At 39.5% G+C, this 17,406-nt stretch overlaps 1 pseudogene; it reads right to left on the bottom strand.

Annotated features, from left to right (window-relative positions):
* Positions 1-4,540: 4,540 nt before the first annotated feature.
* The window catches only part of LOC119522431, a 28,353-nt pseudogene continuing 15,487 nt past the window's right edge, over positions 4,541-17,406 (bottom strand).

Here is a 17,406-nt window from a genome sequence, read left to right as displayed (position 1 = left end):
TATAAATGGACTCTCAATTTAATTCCATTGCTCTGTATGTCTATCTTTATGCCTGTACCATGCTGTCTTGATTATGGTATTTTGTACAATAGTTGTTTTAAAAGTGGGATGTGTGTGTCCTCCAACTTTGTTCTTCAGAATTGCTTGTATTATTCTGTGTTCATTGTGATTCAATGTGAATTTTAGGATCAGCTTGTACACTTCCAGATGTACCTTTTTCCACTAAATTACTTTAAACTAATTCGCATCTTTGAATCTGAATTGTGTCTTGTACAAATCTTATGGTTGGATAATGGTTTTTAATCTATTCCATCAATCTCTGCCTTTTAATTCCAGTGTCTAATGCATTTACATTAATGTATTTACTAATGAGGAAGCATTTATGCCTGCCATTTTGCTATTTGCTTTCTTTTTTAATTTTACTTTTTAATTCAGAAAATGGAAGCATTAAAAGTATTTGGAATTTTATCAAGCAGACATTTTCTGGGAAAAGCAATATAAAATGTATCATCGAGATAACCTTTATTCTATAAATACTTAAAAACTAACAGTCCACAAATACATTTTATTTTAATAGGGCCCTGGCAGAGAATCATCTTAAAATAATCTAATTTTTAGGGTCAAAACCCATTAGTTACAATTTATTTGCATTTATTTGTGACCTAAAGTAATATTTACCATAATTTTATGTCAAATGTGTAGAATTCAAGAAAGAGGAAAACAGCTCTGTGGTTTCTTGTTAATTCACTTAGAGCACAAAAGAATCCAGAATCACAGTTAACACCAAGAATCAAGTTAAACTATTTGGCATTAAATAAAATCATAATTATAAAAGGATACCATAAAGATTACTGAGATTTCAATTACACTTCTCTCTTCACTTGCAAAAAATGCTGCCCATCCCCCAAACCTAACTGCCATATTGCTGTGTCAGGTGGAAACAGTTTTAGGAAAACTGCATGGCATTCAGAAATGCAGTCATCTGGGTGCCATCTTCATGGATTCTTAATGAGCAGCCCAGCGGGGGCAGGTTCCAGGTGGGCTCAGGGCATTTCCTTCCTTCTCCCAAATCTGCATAGCACTGATTCTTCAACCCAGCAAGTATCAGGATGCAGCCCAAACTCCCACTTCACATACATTCCTCCAGTACAGGACCAATTTGGGTCACTGCTCCTTTTTGAAACAGATGTCCAAAAAAAACTGAATTTTCACAATTTTTTACTTTACAGAGTCACTCATGTTCTCTTCTGCCTGAATATGGAATACACAATTGCTTGCTGTCTGCTCATTTTTAAGTCACTCTTAAAAGAAAGCCACATCTCCCTGGCCTCATGTCAGAGGAGCTCTGCTGGGGGCATGGGCCTCGAGGGTCTCAGCAGTCCTCTGTCACTTGCTCTGAGCAGGCTGGTGCTCATGGCATCACTGACACCAGGCCAGGGACCTGCCCACTGGAAGCCCAGCAACCAGCATTTTCCCACTAAGGCCGAGCCTGGCAGTGTGGGAGTGGAAGTGGCTGACCCCTGGAGGAGAGTTATCCACCACCCTTACTGATACCAGGGGCCTTGAGGTCCCTGGCACTCAGTTTTCCTACTGCAGGGCCCCCTGCTGGTCCATGCCAGAGACTGGAGCACACCTGGGTAACTTTCTGTTCCTTGAAATCACCAAGAAGTTTGACTATAGGAGCTCTGAAGATCTTAAGAAGGCAAATTATGAGACATGAGAAAAGTTAGTTGCTAAAAGTTCCTGTACAGAATGAACACACGTCTTTGATCACCAAGCCACCAGCTAGAGGCAAAACTCACCTGCTTGATGTTCAGGTAAACAAGTTATCTAGAGATTAGGCTGGCCATTTGGACAGAATGATTTCAACAGCTCTGAGCGAGATCATGGCACACTTGCATGTGAAAAGGCCCTGTATCAGTAGCACATCTCAAGTACTCTTTCCATAGTCACACAGGTCACAAAATACACCCCCACTTTCCATATTCTCTCCATGCCTTCAGAGTTATTACATATTTTTTCCAGATCTTTAAGTTTGTAATGTTGCAGCAAAAACATGTGTGCATGTGTGTGCATGCACACACACACACACAAGTCCTAGAAGTCCTTGAAGAGACATGGATTTACCACCCACACTGGGGGTCACTTTCCTGAAAAATAAGTTTTCTTTCAGATGATCCACTTGTCATTTTCTGATTTATTATGGAAAGTCATCTTTGAATCTCTAAGAATTGATTTACAAAAAGAATTAGAAACTGTCACTGGAAAATGCTATCTATCCCAACACCACATTATCCAGGGAGAAGATGGTCTTTAAATGACCTTAAGGTCAGTAAGTTTTATGCAATAAAAGAATTAAAGGCCAGAATGCAATTCTGACCCCTTGTCCCCTGCTTCCTGAACCAAGGGTAGCTGTCCAGCACCCTAGACCTTCTGGCTACTACTGTTTGGTTTTTTTCTCTTCAGACACACAAGGGTGAGGAGGTTCTGACCCTCAGCTTCACACATCTCACTGGGGCTCTAGAAGGCCTAGGGGTGGTGGTGGTGGTGATATACTGTCTCTTGTGCTTCTGAAATTCCTTTTTGGAATCATCTTCATACCATATGCACAGAAGAAGTTCAAGCTTCTTACTTTATGAGAGCCTCATTCTGAAATAAAAATCTCCTGCCAAGTGGCTTCTGGTTAATTCAAATAGCTGACCTCTCCTCAGATGACATATGTGATGATATGCGCTGGCTCTGAAGGTGATTTCCACAGGGGGCAGGTGCTCCCACATGGCCCATGGCTTTATAACCACAGATCCCTGTTTCAGTTGATGTTGATTTTCCCCCATATTTATCAAACTCACTCCACATAACCACTCCCCTGGCACCTGCACACATTCAAGCACACATTCCAACTTCCATGTGACAGTTTAGACCTGGACACTGCAGCTGAATCTGCTTCTAAAGCCGGGGAGAATCAGGACTCTTTTTGCTAACAACCCCACTGCATCCTTTCTCTGTTTTCAGTCCTCTCAGTAATGAAAAATGATGCTCATTTTAAAAGCACATTAAAAATAGAGTGACATGACCCAGTAGGAAGTTGCTCAGGAATCCTTGGCTGAATTTCTATCTGCACTGGAATAATCTGAGAAAAGGCATACCCCAACATCACTTTAGGTTTCACTGACAAGGAACTGCAGCTGCTTTTTTTAAATTCAGTTTTATTGAGATATATTCACATACCATACAATCATCCATGGTATATAATCAACTGTTCACAGTACCATCATATAGTTGTGCATTCATCACCCCAATCTATTTTTGAACATTTTCCTTATACCAGAAAGAATCAGAATCAGAATAAAAAATAAAAAGAAAAAAGAACACCCAAATCATCCTCCCCATCCCACCCTGTTTTTCATTTACTTTTGTCCCCAGTTTTCTACTCATCCATCCATACACTGGATAAAGGGAGTGTGATCCACAAGGTTTTCACCATCACACTGTCACCCCTTGTAAGCTACATTGTTGTACAATCATCTTCAAGAGTCGAGGCTACTGGGTTGGAGTTTGATAGTTTCAGGTATTTACTTCTAGCTATTCCAATACATTAAAACCCAAAAATTGCTATCTGTGTAGTGCATAAGAATGTCCACCAGAGTGACCTCTCAACTCCATTTGAAATTTCTCAGCCACTGAAGCTTTATTTCGTTTCATTTTGCATCCCCCTTTCAGTCAAGATGTTCTCAATCCCATGATGCCAGGTCCAGATTCATCCATGGGAGTTATATCCCACATTACCAGGGAGATTTACATCCCTGGGAGTCAGGTCCCACATGGGGGGAGGGCAGTGAGTTCACCTGCCAAGGTGGCTTAGCTAGAGAGAGGGGGCCACATCTGAGCAACGAAGAGGCACTCAGGGGAGACTCTTAGGCTCAATTATAAGCAGGTTTAGCCTCTCCTTTGCAACTGCAGCTGCTTTTAAAGTCTGTGCCTTCAGTGTTTCAGGACAACTGCATTTTACTCAGGGCATGTACTCCTGAAGGCCTCAAATGACTTGAGCTGCCCTAGCAGTACAAGGGTGACTGGACTTGTGTTTACCAGCCATAAGTCCCCTCTGGTAACACCACAGGTGGCTCACAGTTCACTTGGCAGCCAGCTTCAAAAGCAGTCCTTCACTGTGAGTCCCAGTTTTTGACTGTAACTTTATTAATATTTTTATATTGTTCTATTTCAAATTGGTATAAGTCAAAAGCACAGAAAACAGCAGACATCCAATACTTGGGCTTTCTTTAGCACCATGTCATCATGACAAGCCAGCTTGGAGAGCATTTGGAAGGGGGTTCCAAGGCCTGTGGCAGGCTAGGACCTGCATTCTCCAGGTTGCCCTGCCCCAGGTCAGCTTAGCTACAAGGGGCCCTCAGTGGGGCAAGAACACAAGCTAAGGGTCCTAGAAGGAAAAGTGGGGTCTTGGGCTCATTTACAGTTTTCTAAGAACCCAGTCAAATAAACCTCTAAGAATCCATGCCCTGTGGGTGTGGGCCAGGCCGGGATCCTAGGTGCTGGTCATCTTCTGTTTCAGTCCAAGCTTCTTCCACATCCTTTCCAGGGCCACTTTCCCTTTGAGGAAGGTGATGATGAAATTATACTTGTACCAGGCTTTGTTATAATACATGTGCTTCTGGAAATTTTTATTTAAGAACTCCTTGTAAAAGTCAGCCATTTCCTCTGCATTCAGTGTTGCTTTTTGACCTTATCTAGCTCTGAAGCCCAGGCCTTTAGCTTTTAGTCTTGAGTGAATAAACTCTTCTTTATCCTTACTAAAAGTCAAATTCTGGTTTGCCTAGAATGGTTGAATCCATTCTTGTTTCTCATCTGAATTGTCTCAGCTTTGTTCCAATGGTGATTCATTTTCAGGGATGTAAAACTGAACAAGTCAAAGGGTTGAATATTTATCTTGGGGTCCTATCCAATCATGGCAAGAATTTTGGGGAGGGCAAAATCTTGAGACCAGGTTTGGCGCTGCATCCCTGTGCTCCATGCCATGCTCTGGGGCCAAATGGAGGTCGGGGCCTGCAAAAGTCAGGCACAGAAGGGGGAGAAAAGTCTTCCTCAGGTGCCACAGGGCTGCCCAGCCACCATGGCCCAATGTCTTCCCTGCTCTCTGCTATTTGTTTTCTATATATCTTATGTATTTTTTTTCCTCAATTCCTCTGTTACTGCCTTCTTTTGTGTTCAATGGATATTTTAGAGTAAACAATTTTTATTATGTCATTTCTTTTACAATATATTTTTGAGTTATTTTTTAGCAGTGGCCTTGGGGACTGACATTAACATTTTAAGTTATGAAAAATATGGTTTTGATTAATACCATCTTAATTTCAGTAGTGTATATAAACTTTGCTCCTGTATAGTTCTGTGTCCCCTCTCAGACTTTTATAGGCTCAAAGCATATCTTTATATATTGCATACCCATTAACTTAGTTTTATAATTATAGCATTATAAAGTTGGTTTTAGATCAAAAAGGAAAAAAAAAAACAGGAGTTACAAGAAAGAATACACCTATACTTCTGTGCTGGTTTGGATGTATTATGGCCCCCCAAATGCCATTTTCTTTGATGCAATCTTGTGGGGGCAGATTGGTTAATCTCTTTGATTAAGGTGTTACCTTTTGACTGAATATTTTCATGGAGATAGGACCCACCCAACTGTGGGTGATGACTTTGATTTGATAATTTCCATGGAGGTGTTATCCCGCCCATTCAGGGTGGGTGTTAATTGAATTGCTGGAGTCCTATAAAAGTGTTCACAGATAGAAGGAAGAGCTGCCAACTTAGAGAGACATTTTGAAGATGGCTGTTGAAAGCAGACTTTTGCTCCAGAGAAGCTAAGAGAGGATAAAATGCCCCAAGAGCAACATTTTTGAAGAATGCACAGGAGCTGAGAGAGAAGCTGGAACACAATCCAGGATCAGCAGATGCCAGCCACGTGCCTTCCCAGCTAAGAGAGGTTTTTCGGATGCTATTGGCCTTCCTTTGGTGAAGTTACCCTATTGCCGATGCCCTATCTTGGACACTTAATGGCCTTAAGACTAACTTTGTAACCAAATAAACCCCCTTTATAAAATCCAATCCATTTCTGGTGTTTTGCATTCTGACAGCATTAGCAAACCAGAACAACTGCCTTTTTATATTTACCTATGTAGCTACTTTAACCAGTATTCTTCATTTGTTCATATGATTTTGAATTACATTCCAGTGTGTTTTCATTTAAGTCTGAAGGACTTCCTTTAGTATTCTTGAAGGTAATGTCTGCTAGTAACACATCCTCTCAGTTTTTGTTTATCTGATAATTTGTTGTTAATTTCTCATTCAGTTTTTCTGGATATAGAATCCTTGATTTACTTTTTTTTCTTTCATCACTTTGAATATGTCATCCCACTGACTTCTGGCCTCATGGTTTCTGATGAGAAATAAGCTATTGTTTTCAACTGCTTACAATGTTTCTGAGCAATGCGCATGACTTTTCTGCCCTGAGTTCTTACTCAAGTGAACAGACTAGCACCTTGTCCTTCAGGTAGCCCCCAGACAGGTTAGAAGGGACAAACAAAATAATTTTTTAATAAATTCTGCTCTGCTCCCTCTGGAACTAGGGACCAGGGTCCCAACCTGGAACATGGACTACCATCTTCAATTCTGCTGCCAGCTGGGGAAAAGGGTGGGGCAAGGGCAAGTAAAAACATCACTATGCATTTCTAATGTTTTTCAGTTGCCTTTTTCTTAATTTAGTGTTCACTTGGTTGCTGTGAATCTTTGTTTTTTAGATTTCTGACAAAGTTGGCTCTGACATCTCTCATTGCTTATTCAATGAATCTGTGGTGGGTCAGGAGTATGAAGCTGCCTACTCAGCTATTGTGCTAATGTCACTCTTCACCCCAAGTTTTCTTAGCAAGAAAGTGGCCTAAAATAATGGTGGCATCAAAACACCATTATTTTAGGCCTGGGAGTCCTGTTGGTAACTTTTACTAGGTGTGTTTTGAGGCCTTCTGATGGCCTTTAGATGCTTAATGCATGGAGTGGGTGGGGGGAAGCAAACACCACACTGAGGTAGGTTGCCTGGAAGTTATTTCTTTGTCTACCTTATTTTGGCTGTGTGAAGGTTACCCTACTATCCCCCATGTGTCACACATCTCCCCATCTGGGTTCCGGCAATCTAAACCCTAATGTCACCTTCTACCACACATATGCACAGAAACACAAAGCCCATTTTCTCCTGGCCAGTGGGTTAAATTATTTATATGTAAATTTGTGGTCAGTGATCATTTCTGACCACCCTTATCTGTGATGTCTGGCTAACTATGAACTACCATAAAGGCTCCCAGCTCTCAAGGACCCCACCTTTCTCCCTTCTCACACACCTGCCTCTTCTTTTCCTTCTCTCCCTCCCTATGATGAGAGATCTTGCAAAGAAACACATACATCTGGAAGTAGGGGATTTTCAAACCTTGATTTTATTTTAATCATCACCATCTTTGTTCCACTGATGCTGTTGTATCTTGTAGTGGTGTCATTTTTCAGAGTCTCTTGAACCTGGCCTGAGTGCTTTTGGTTCTGGCTTCTACTCACACTTTGCTAATGCCTGAAACTCTTGGTCTTTTCAGTTGATTCACTTTTCTTGGAATTGTTGTATTAGCATGAAGTAACTTTTTCCTTGAACTCCTAGGAAGCAGTCTTTTTATTCCCTTCAGTATCTTCTTCACCTGGGAGAGAAACAGGATGATTCCAAAAAGGTGTTGAATTGGAGGAAGAGAAATGGGATTGAATGTGAAGGGGGGGCTTCATGTGAAAGAGCACAGGCTGAAGAGGGGGGTTGTGTCAGAAAAGGATAAGGTAGGAGTCTTGGGTGAGGGGTAATCAATGGGGAATAAGAGGAAGACTTTGTATGAGGTATTCTCACCTTGTCACTTCTGGATCTGGATTGACATGGAGTCTTCTTCTTCCTCTCTCTTCTGCTTAGAGTTAGTTGTTTTGTGTATGGAGTTGGTTGCTCCATAACTGTGCCAGGTTTCTCTGGTTTCTTGGTAACCTTAGCCATATTAAAGCCTCCTGGTGGTCTGCATCAGGGCTTCTAAACCATATATACTCTGCAGGACAATGAGGACCACACTCCTCAGCTTTGTTTGTTCACCTAGGCTCTTCCCCCAACCAGTGGAGGCTAAGGATGGCTTAAACATCACAAAGCACTACTCCTGACACCCCAGGGGGTAGGGATGCTTAGGAGACCAAGATGCTCTGGTCAGAGAAAGTGGGTCTTTTCTTGACATCTCACTAAGGAGCTTTCCAAAAGTGACTTAGTACCCCTTCTCAACATCTGTGCACATGGCAGGGAGAGGGGTTTCCTCCAAGCCTTTCCTCATAGCCATTCCCATTCTATGGTTTATTCTGTTCTCTCTCAACCTTCGCTATAACCTAGTATTTTGTATGTCTTACCTCAAATCCCTCCAAGATAATGTGGCCATATTGAAGTTTCTGTGAGAGATGAATCATCCCACTACTCTCCAACAAATTTCTCATATTCATCTTATCTTGAACACCATTTGCTTCTTAGATACTACCAGGCAATATTCTCTTCTGCCTCCTTCCCCAATGTCCATGTAGATATCCTCAGTTTTCTATTTTCCAGTCTCAACTAACTGCTTTATCAGTAATCAAAACAGTGCTGTAATGGCATACAGATAGACAGAGAGATCAACAGAATAGCATTGAAAATCCAGAAATAAACCTATGTATCTGTAGACAATTGATTTTTTACTAGGGTACCAAGACAATTCAATAGAGGAAAAAATAGTTATTTCAGCAACTGGTGTTTTTACAATTGTGTATTCACATAGTTTATAATAAGGGTTTACTGTTTGTGTTGTACAGTTTTATGGCTTTTTAAAATTTTTATTTTAGTAACATATATACAACTGAAAATTTCCCCTTTTAACCACATTTAAATATATAATTCAGTGGAGTTATTTACATTTACAGTGTTTTGCTACCATCACCACCATCCATTATCAAAACATTTCCATCACCCCAAACAGAAACTCTACCAATTAAGCACTAACTCCACATTCCCTATCCTCACCCCAGCTCCTGGTAAACTGCATTCTAGTTTCTGATTCTATTAATTTGCATATTGTAACTATTTCATATGGGTCAGATCAAACAATAATTGTCCTTTTGTGTCTGGATTATTTCACTCAACATGATGCCTTTAAGGTTCATCCATGTTGTAGCAATTGTAAGAACTTCATTCCTTTCTAGGATACAAAATAGTCCATTGATGTATATAGCACATTTGTTTATCCATTCATCTGTTAATAGGCACTTGGGTTGCAGCCATCTCTTGACAATATGAATAAAGGCACTATGAACATCACTGTACAAATATCTGTTCAAATTCTTACTTTCATTTGAGTATATACCTAGAAGTGGGATGGCCAGGTCATTTGGTAATTTTATACTTAAGTTTCTGAGGAACTTTAAACTGTTTTCCATAGCAGCCACACCATGTTACATTCCCACCAACAATGAACAAGTGTTCCTATTTTTCCACATCCTTGTAAGATTTCTTCATATCTTCTGGATATTAAACCCTTATTGAACATCTGGTTTCCAAATATTTTCTCCCATTGTATAGGTTGTCTTTTTACTTTCTTGATAAAGTCCTTTGATGCACAAAAGTTTTTAACTTTGATGAGGGCCCATTTATTTACTTTTTCTTTTTTTACTTGTGTTTTGGCATAAAGTCTAAAGCATTACCTAACAAGGATCTGAAAATGTTTCAGAATGTTTTCTTCTAAGAGTTTTATTGTTTTGTTCTTATATTTAGGTCTTTGTTACACTTAGACTTAATTTTTGTGTGTGGTGTAATGTAAGGAGTTCACCATCATTCTTTTGCATATGGATATCCAGATTACCCAGCAACATTTTTTGAAGAGACTATTCTTTCCCCACTGAATGGACTTGGCACCTGTTTTAGTTTCCCAGGCTGCTCAAGCAAATACCATGAAATGAGTCAGGTTGAACAATGGAAATTTACTTACTCACAAGTTTGAAGTTAGGGAAAAGGTCTAAATCAAGGCATCATCAAGGCAATGCTTTCTCCCCAAAGAGTGGCATTCAGAGGCTAGCTGCTGGTGATCCTTGGTCCTTAGTTTGCTACATGATGAAGCACATGATAGCATCTCCTGGTCTCTCCATTCTCTTCTAGGTTCCTTTCATGCTCACCTTCTGGCTGCTCCCTCTGTGGCTTTTTACCCTCTGAATTTCCTTCTGCTTATAAAAGACTCCAGTAATAGAATAAAAATCCATCCTGGCTGAGGTGGGCTACACCTTAAATGAAGTAACCTCATCAAAAGGTTCTACTTACAATGGGTTCACACTTAAAGGAATGGATTCACTTTAAGAACGTGTTTTTCTGGGGTACATACAGTTACAAGCACCACACTCCACCCTCTTGAACACAAAAAGACATGTTCTTTCTACATGCAAAATACATTCATTCCATCACAACATCCAAAAGTCTTAAGTCATTTTAGTAACAATGCTAAGTACAAAGACTCATCACAATCTGTTTTGGGCATGCTCTGTTCTGAGACACAATTCCCTCTGTCTGTGGACCTGTGAAACCTAGAGAATAAGTTTTCTGCTTCCAATATACAAATGAGGGACAGCCATGGGATAAATATTTCCATTCCAGATGGGATAAGTTGGAAGGAAAACAGGGGTCACAGGTCCCAAACAATTCTGAAACCCAGCAGGAAAAGCTCCATTAAATTTCAAGGTCTGAAAGTCATCTATAGATGAGATTTTTGTCCTCTGGGCCTGACTGACTGGCAGTTCCACCCCTTCCAAGTGCTTGCAGAGCAGCCATGCTCTTCCCAAATACTGGGGCAATGGCTCCACTCTCTCCAAGCACCAGGATAACACACAGGCTCTCCCTTAATGCTGGGGCAGAGGGTCTACCCCTCCAAGTATCAAGGGGCAGCCAGACTCTTTGCAAACACTGGGATAAAGACCCCACCCTCTCTGAGCATCAAGGAGGCAGCACTCTTCCTGAACAATGGGGTAGAAAGCTTACCCCCTCCAAGCTCCAGGGCAAACCTGCCCTTTCCACACATGTGGGTAAGCCTGCTCTCTTGGCCTGAGGGGATCTCAACTTCCATTGTTCTGCCCTTGAAATCATTCTTCCTTCAGTTTGTCCCCTCTCTGTCCCTTTCAGTCCAGGTTGGTAGTGGTTCTGTTCATACAAATTATGCAAAAAACTTTTGGTTTTGCATGTAGTTCACAGGGGTCCAAACCATCAGACAGTAGGACTTTTCACAGATCTTTCCTGGATATCTGCACCTCCAATCCTGATTTGCTCTGAAATGGCTGAATGGATACATGTTCAATTAAAGCCTTATATGGACACAACAATCTTAAGAAACTGGAGGGATAAGTTTTACAGATGAGAAAATCAAGACACTGAAAGAGTGTTTATATAGCTGTGGAGCTAGGATAAGCAGGGCGGTTCAACTCCAGAGCCCATGGCCCAACCATGACATTAAATTTCTTCCCAAGGCATCTCAGACCCAGCTGGGTGTGTGTTTATCAGGAAGTGAGGATTTGTGATATATTAATAACAGAGCAAATAAGACCAGTGTCATATTACCCACCCTTCCTCCTGTTCTCACTTTTCCAATGTTAATAAAACAGTGCTCATAGAAAACCACTCTCAGTTAATCAAGCAAATGGGCAACTTTACCCCTAAATTGATAGTATCTGTGAAGGAGATGAGTCCTTCCTCTTCTCTGCCATGCAGGAATAAGCATACACTCTCTAAAAGTTCTTAGTTTCATATATTTTTCTTTCTTTCAAGCATCTACCTTCATTTTGGAAAGGAATATCTTGGGTGGTATTCCTTGTTCTCAAAGAGTTATTTCTCAGAGGGACTAAAGACTTTCTTCCCCCAAAACTATATGATTAAAAAGACCCCATATGATCTTTGCTTTTTAGAGTGGTCTTTTCTCTTTTTTTTCTGAAAACAGATATCCAAAAGAGGTTGATTCAGTTTGCTAAAGCTGCTGGAATGTAATATACCCAAAATGGATTGGCTTTTACAATGAAGATTTATTAACTTGCAAATTACAGTTCTTAGGCTATGAAAATGTCCAAATCAAGGCATCAACAGGAGGATACCTGGACTCTGAAGAAAGGCCACCAGCATCTGGGACACCTCTATCAGATGGGAAGGTTGTTTCCATGGAGATGTGACCCACCCAACTGTGTGTAATACCTTTGATTAGATTATTTCTATGGAGGTGTGGCCCCACCCCTTCAGGGTGGGTCTTGATTGATTTACTGGAGTACCTTTTTTTCTTTTAATTCATTTTTATTGAGATATATTCACATACCATGCAGTCATACAAAGTGTACATTCAATTGTTCACAGTACCATTATATAGTTGTGCATTCATCACCACAATTAATTTTTGAACATTTTCATTACCACACACACACAAATAATAAGAATAAAAATTAAAGTGAAAAAGAACAATTAAAGTAAAAAAGAACACTGGGTGCCTTTTTTTTTTGCCCCCATTTTTCTACTCATTCTTTCATACACTGGACAAAGGGGAGTGTGGTCCATATGGCTTTCCCAATCACATTGTCACCCCTCATAAGCTACATTTTTGTACAATTGTCTTCAAGATTCATGGGTTCTGGGTTGTAGTTTGATAGTTTCAGGTATTTACTGCTAGCTATTCCAATTCATTACAACCTAAAAAGGGTTGTCTATATTGTGCGTAAGAGTGCCTACCAGAGTTACCTCTCATGCAGGCCCAGATGCATGCTGCAGCTTAGAGAGAAATTTGAAGATGGCCGTTGAAAGCTGATGCTGAAATTTTGCAGAATGCCATTGTGAAATGCAACCTTGGAGCAAGCAGATGCCAGCCATGTGCCTTCTGAGCTAACAGAAGTTTTTTGGATGCCAATAGTATTTCTCCAGTGAAGGTATCCTATTGTTGATGCCTTACCTTGGACACTTTATGGACTTAAGACTGTAACTTTGTAACCAAATAAACCCACTTTATAAAAGTGAATCCCTTTCTGGTGTTTTGCAAAAAGGGCAGCATTAGCAAACTAGAACACCTACATAATTATCTTTACTGACCATCTCTGTTTTCATGTGTAATTGAATTATTGTCTTGTGTCACTTGATTTCAGCCTGAAGAGCTTCCTTTAGTATTTCTTATATCATGGATCTGCTAACAACAACTCTTCTCAGATTTTTTTTTTTGTTTTTCTGTGAATATCTTTATTTTTGCCTATATTTTTGAAACTTTTGCTTGATATACAATTCTTGGTGAACATTTTCTTTCCCTTTCAGCACTTTGAATATGTTGTCTCCCTACATTCTGATTTCCATTGTTTTTGATGAAAGGCCAGATGTTAATATTATTGGGTTCCCTTTTATATGATGAGCCATTTTCTTTTTCTTTCAAAATTTTGTCTTTGTCTTTCAACATTTTGACAATGATGTTCTGGTTGTGTATCTCTTTGTGTTTAACCTTGAAGTTTGTTAAACTTCTTAGATGAGTAGATTAATATTTTTCATCCGATCTGGGAAGTTTTCTGCCACTATTTCTTCAAAGTATTTTTCTGCATCTTTCTCTTCCTTCTCTCCTTCTGGTATTCTCATTGCACATATGTTTGTGTGGTTAGTTGTGTCCCACATTTTTCTGAGGCTCTGTTAATTTTCTTCCACATTTTTCTTTCCATTCTTCAGCTTGCATAATCTCAATTGATCTATGTTCATGTTCACTGATTTTCCTCTGCCAGCTCAAAAATGCTATTGGGTCTCTCTTGCAAACTTTTTGTTTAGGTTTTGTACTTTTAAACCCCAAAATTTCCTTTTTTGTGTTATTATAATTGATATATTTGTATTGTTATTCTGTTTGATGAAACACTGACATCATACCTTTCTTTGGTTATTTAGACATAGTTTTCTTTAGTTCTTTATAATAACTGCTTTGAAGTCTTTGTTTCCTAACATCAACTTCTGGAATTTTTCAAATTCAGTTTCTGTTGCCTGTGTTTTTATTCTCCTGTGTATGGGTCACACTTTTCTGGTAATTCCTTTGCATGACTTGTAATTTTTTGTTGAAAACTGGACATTTTGCATAATATATTGTAACAAGTCTGGATATTGACTGCTTTTCTCAGGGCTTGTTTCTATTGCTTGCTTTTATTTTTTAGCAACTTGGCTTGACTGGTTCATTAAGTCCATTTCCTCCACAGGGTATGGTCTCAGATGTCATTCATCAAAGGGTACAGCCTTGGACATATACAAAGACACGTTCCCAGTGGTTTTAGTAGGGCTTTCTTTGACTGTCTCTTCCTGATCTCTGTTATGCTGTTTCTGTTAGTGTCACCCACAGATGTTAGCCTCTACTAATTGCTGACTAATTGTCCTACTGTTTTTAACACTGCCCTGAGGCATAAATTGTTCCACAACCTGATCCAATTAAATCTGGGACCATTTGCTTGGTAGTTTTTGAGGCCAGTTTCTGAGGTGTGCTTTGACAACAGGAGGGTACTTACTTGTCCCTTTCCATGATTCTCTCTGTTAAACTTCTAGCTGGCATATGGTTTAATTTGTTGCTTTCATCAAACTATCAGCCTCCTCTTAATTGCTTACTACCCAAATCTCCATTATTTTCACCAACACAAGTTAAGCTTGAACTTCTCCATGTTCTGTTCCAAATAAAGTCATTTCCCTTTGGGAGTGCTACAGAAATTTCTTTTCTTATGGCCCACCTCTCCCTTTGTGCAAAATATCTACACTATTTCTTTAGAGTTCTTTTTATTGAGATTGTTCACATACCATACAATTATTCAAAGATCCAAAGTGTACAATCAATTGCCCATGGTGCCATCATACAGCTGTGCATCAATTAAAACAATTAATTTTTTTCAATTTTTAGAACATTTTCATTACTCCAGAAAATAAAGACAAAAAAGGAAATTCAAATCCTCCCATACCCCTAACCACCCCACCTCCACTATTGATTCATAGTTTTGGTATACTACATTTGTTACTGTTGCTGAAAGAATGTTAAAATACTACTAACTGCAGTATATAGTTTGCAATAGGTATATAATTTTTCCTATATGCCCCTCTATTATTATCTTCAAGTTATAGTGTCATGCATTTGTTCTAGTTCATGAGAGAGATTTCTAATATTTGTACAGTTAATCATGGACATTGTCCACCACAAGATTCACTGTTTTATACATTCCCATCTTTTAAACTCCAACCCTCTTTCTGGTGACACATGTGACTCTGAGCCCACCCCCTCCACCACCTTCACATGCCATTCAGCATTGTTAGTTATTCTCACAACTTGCTACCATCACATCTGTCCATTTTCAAATGTTTAAGTTCACCAAGTTGAACATTCTGCTCATAATAAGCAACCACTCCCCATTTTTTAGCCTCATTTTATATCCTGGTAACTTATCTTTCATGTCCATGAGTCTACATATTATAATTAGTTCACATAAGTGAGACCCTGCAACATCCATTCCGGTTTGTCTGTCTCACCTCGCTCAATATAGTGCCCTCAAGGTTTCTTCAACCAACCCATCTCTTTTTAAGATGGCTTTGTTCACACACCACACACCCCATCCTAAGTAAACAATTGGCAGTTCCTTGTATAGCCACATATCTATGCACTCAGCACCATTGCCACTATCTATTTAAGGGCATCTCCATTTCTTCCACAAAGAAGGAGGAAGAGTCAAAGAAGGTAGAGGGATAAAAGAAAAAGAAAAGGAGAGAGAGAGAAAAAACATGACAGCTAGAAAGCAACAAAAGAAAAGATAGCATCAAACTAAAGTAGAATAAAGAATCAGACAACATCACCAATGCCAGGAGTCCCATACCCTTTTCCTATGTCCCCCCCATAAGCATTCAGCTTTGGTATATTGCCTTTGTTATATTAAAGGAAGCATAATACAATGTTTCTGTTAATTATAGTCTCTAGTTTGCATTGATTGTATTTCCCCCAATCCCACCCTATTTTTAACACCTTGCAACATTGACATTCATTTGTTCTACCTCATGTAAAAACATATTTGAACCTTTTATTACAATCACTGAGCACCCTAGCTTTCACTGAGTTATACAGTCCAAGTCTTTATCTTTCCTCTTTTCTTCTGGTGTCCCACATGATCCTAACCTTCCTCTTTCAACCATGCTCACAGTCATCTTTGTTCAGTGTACTTACATTTCTGTGCTACTATCTCCCCAATTTTTTTTTCAAACCTCTCATTCCTGCCTTTTCCCTTCTGTCTGCAGTGCTTCCTTTAGTGTTTCCTGTAGAACAGGCATCTTGTTCACAAACTCTGTCATTGTCTGTTTGTCAGAGAACATTTTAAGCTATCCCTCATATTTGAGGGACAGTTTTGCCAGATACAGGATTCTTGGTTGGTGGTTTTTCTCCTTCAGTATCTTAAATATATCACCCCATTTCCTTCTTGCCTCCATTGTTTCTATTGAGAAATCCACACATGGTTTTATCAAGCTTCCTTTCTATGTGATGGATCACTTTTCTCTTGCTGCTTTCAGGATTCTCTCTTTAACTTTGAAGTTTGATAATCTGATTAAAAGTGTCTTGGCATAGGCCTATTCAGATCAATTCTGTTTGGGGTATGCTGTGCTTCTTGGATCTGTAATTTTATGTCTTTCATAAGAGATGGGAAATTTTCATTGATTATTTCCTCTATTATTGCTTCTGCCCTTTTTCCCTTCTCTTCTCCTTCTGGGACACCCATGACATGTACATTCCTGCATTTCGTGTTTCCTTAAGTTCCTGGAGATGTTGTGCGTATTTTTCCATTCTTTTCTCTATCTCTTCTTTTGTGTGTAGGCTTTCAGATGCTTTGTTCTCCAGTTCCTGAGTGTTTTCTTCTGCCTCTTGAGATCAGCTTTTGTATGTTTCCATTGTGTCTCTCATCTTTTTTGTGTTGTGCCTTTCATTTCCATAGATTCTACCAGTTGTTTTTTTGAACTTTCAATTTATACCTTAGGTACACCCAGTGTTTTCGTTATATGCTTCATCTCTTTTGCCATATCTTTCCTAAACTTTTTGAATTGAGTTAGTATTAGTTGTTTAAATTCTTGTATCTTAGTTGAAGTGTAAGTTTATACCTTTGACTGGGCCATAACCTTGTTTTTCTTAGTGTAAGTTGTAGTTATCTGTTGTCTAGGCATCTGGTTTCCTTCATTACCCCAATCAGGTTTTCCCAGACTGGAATGGCCTCAGGTCTTGGAAGGAGGGAATAGTATCTTGTTTCCCTGAGAGTGTCTTAGAAGACTGGTAC

Source organism: Choloepus didactylus, chromosome X (assembly GCF_015220235.1).
Source record: "Choloepus didactylus isolate mChoDid1 chromosome X, mChoDid1.pri, whole genome shotgun sequence".
NCBI lineage: Eukaryota > Metazoa > Chordata > Mammalia > Pilosa > Megalonychidae > Choloepus > Choloepus didactylus.
This window is presented reverse-complemented; position numbering and strand designations above follow the sequence as displayed.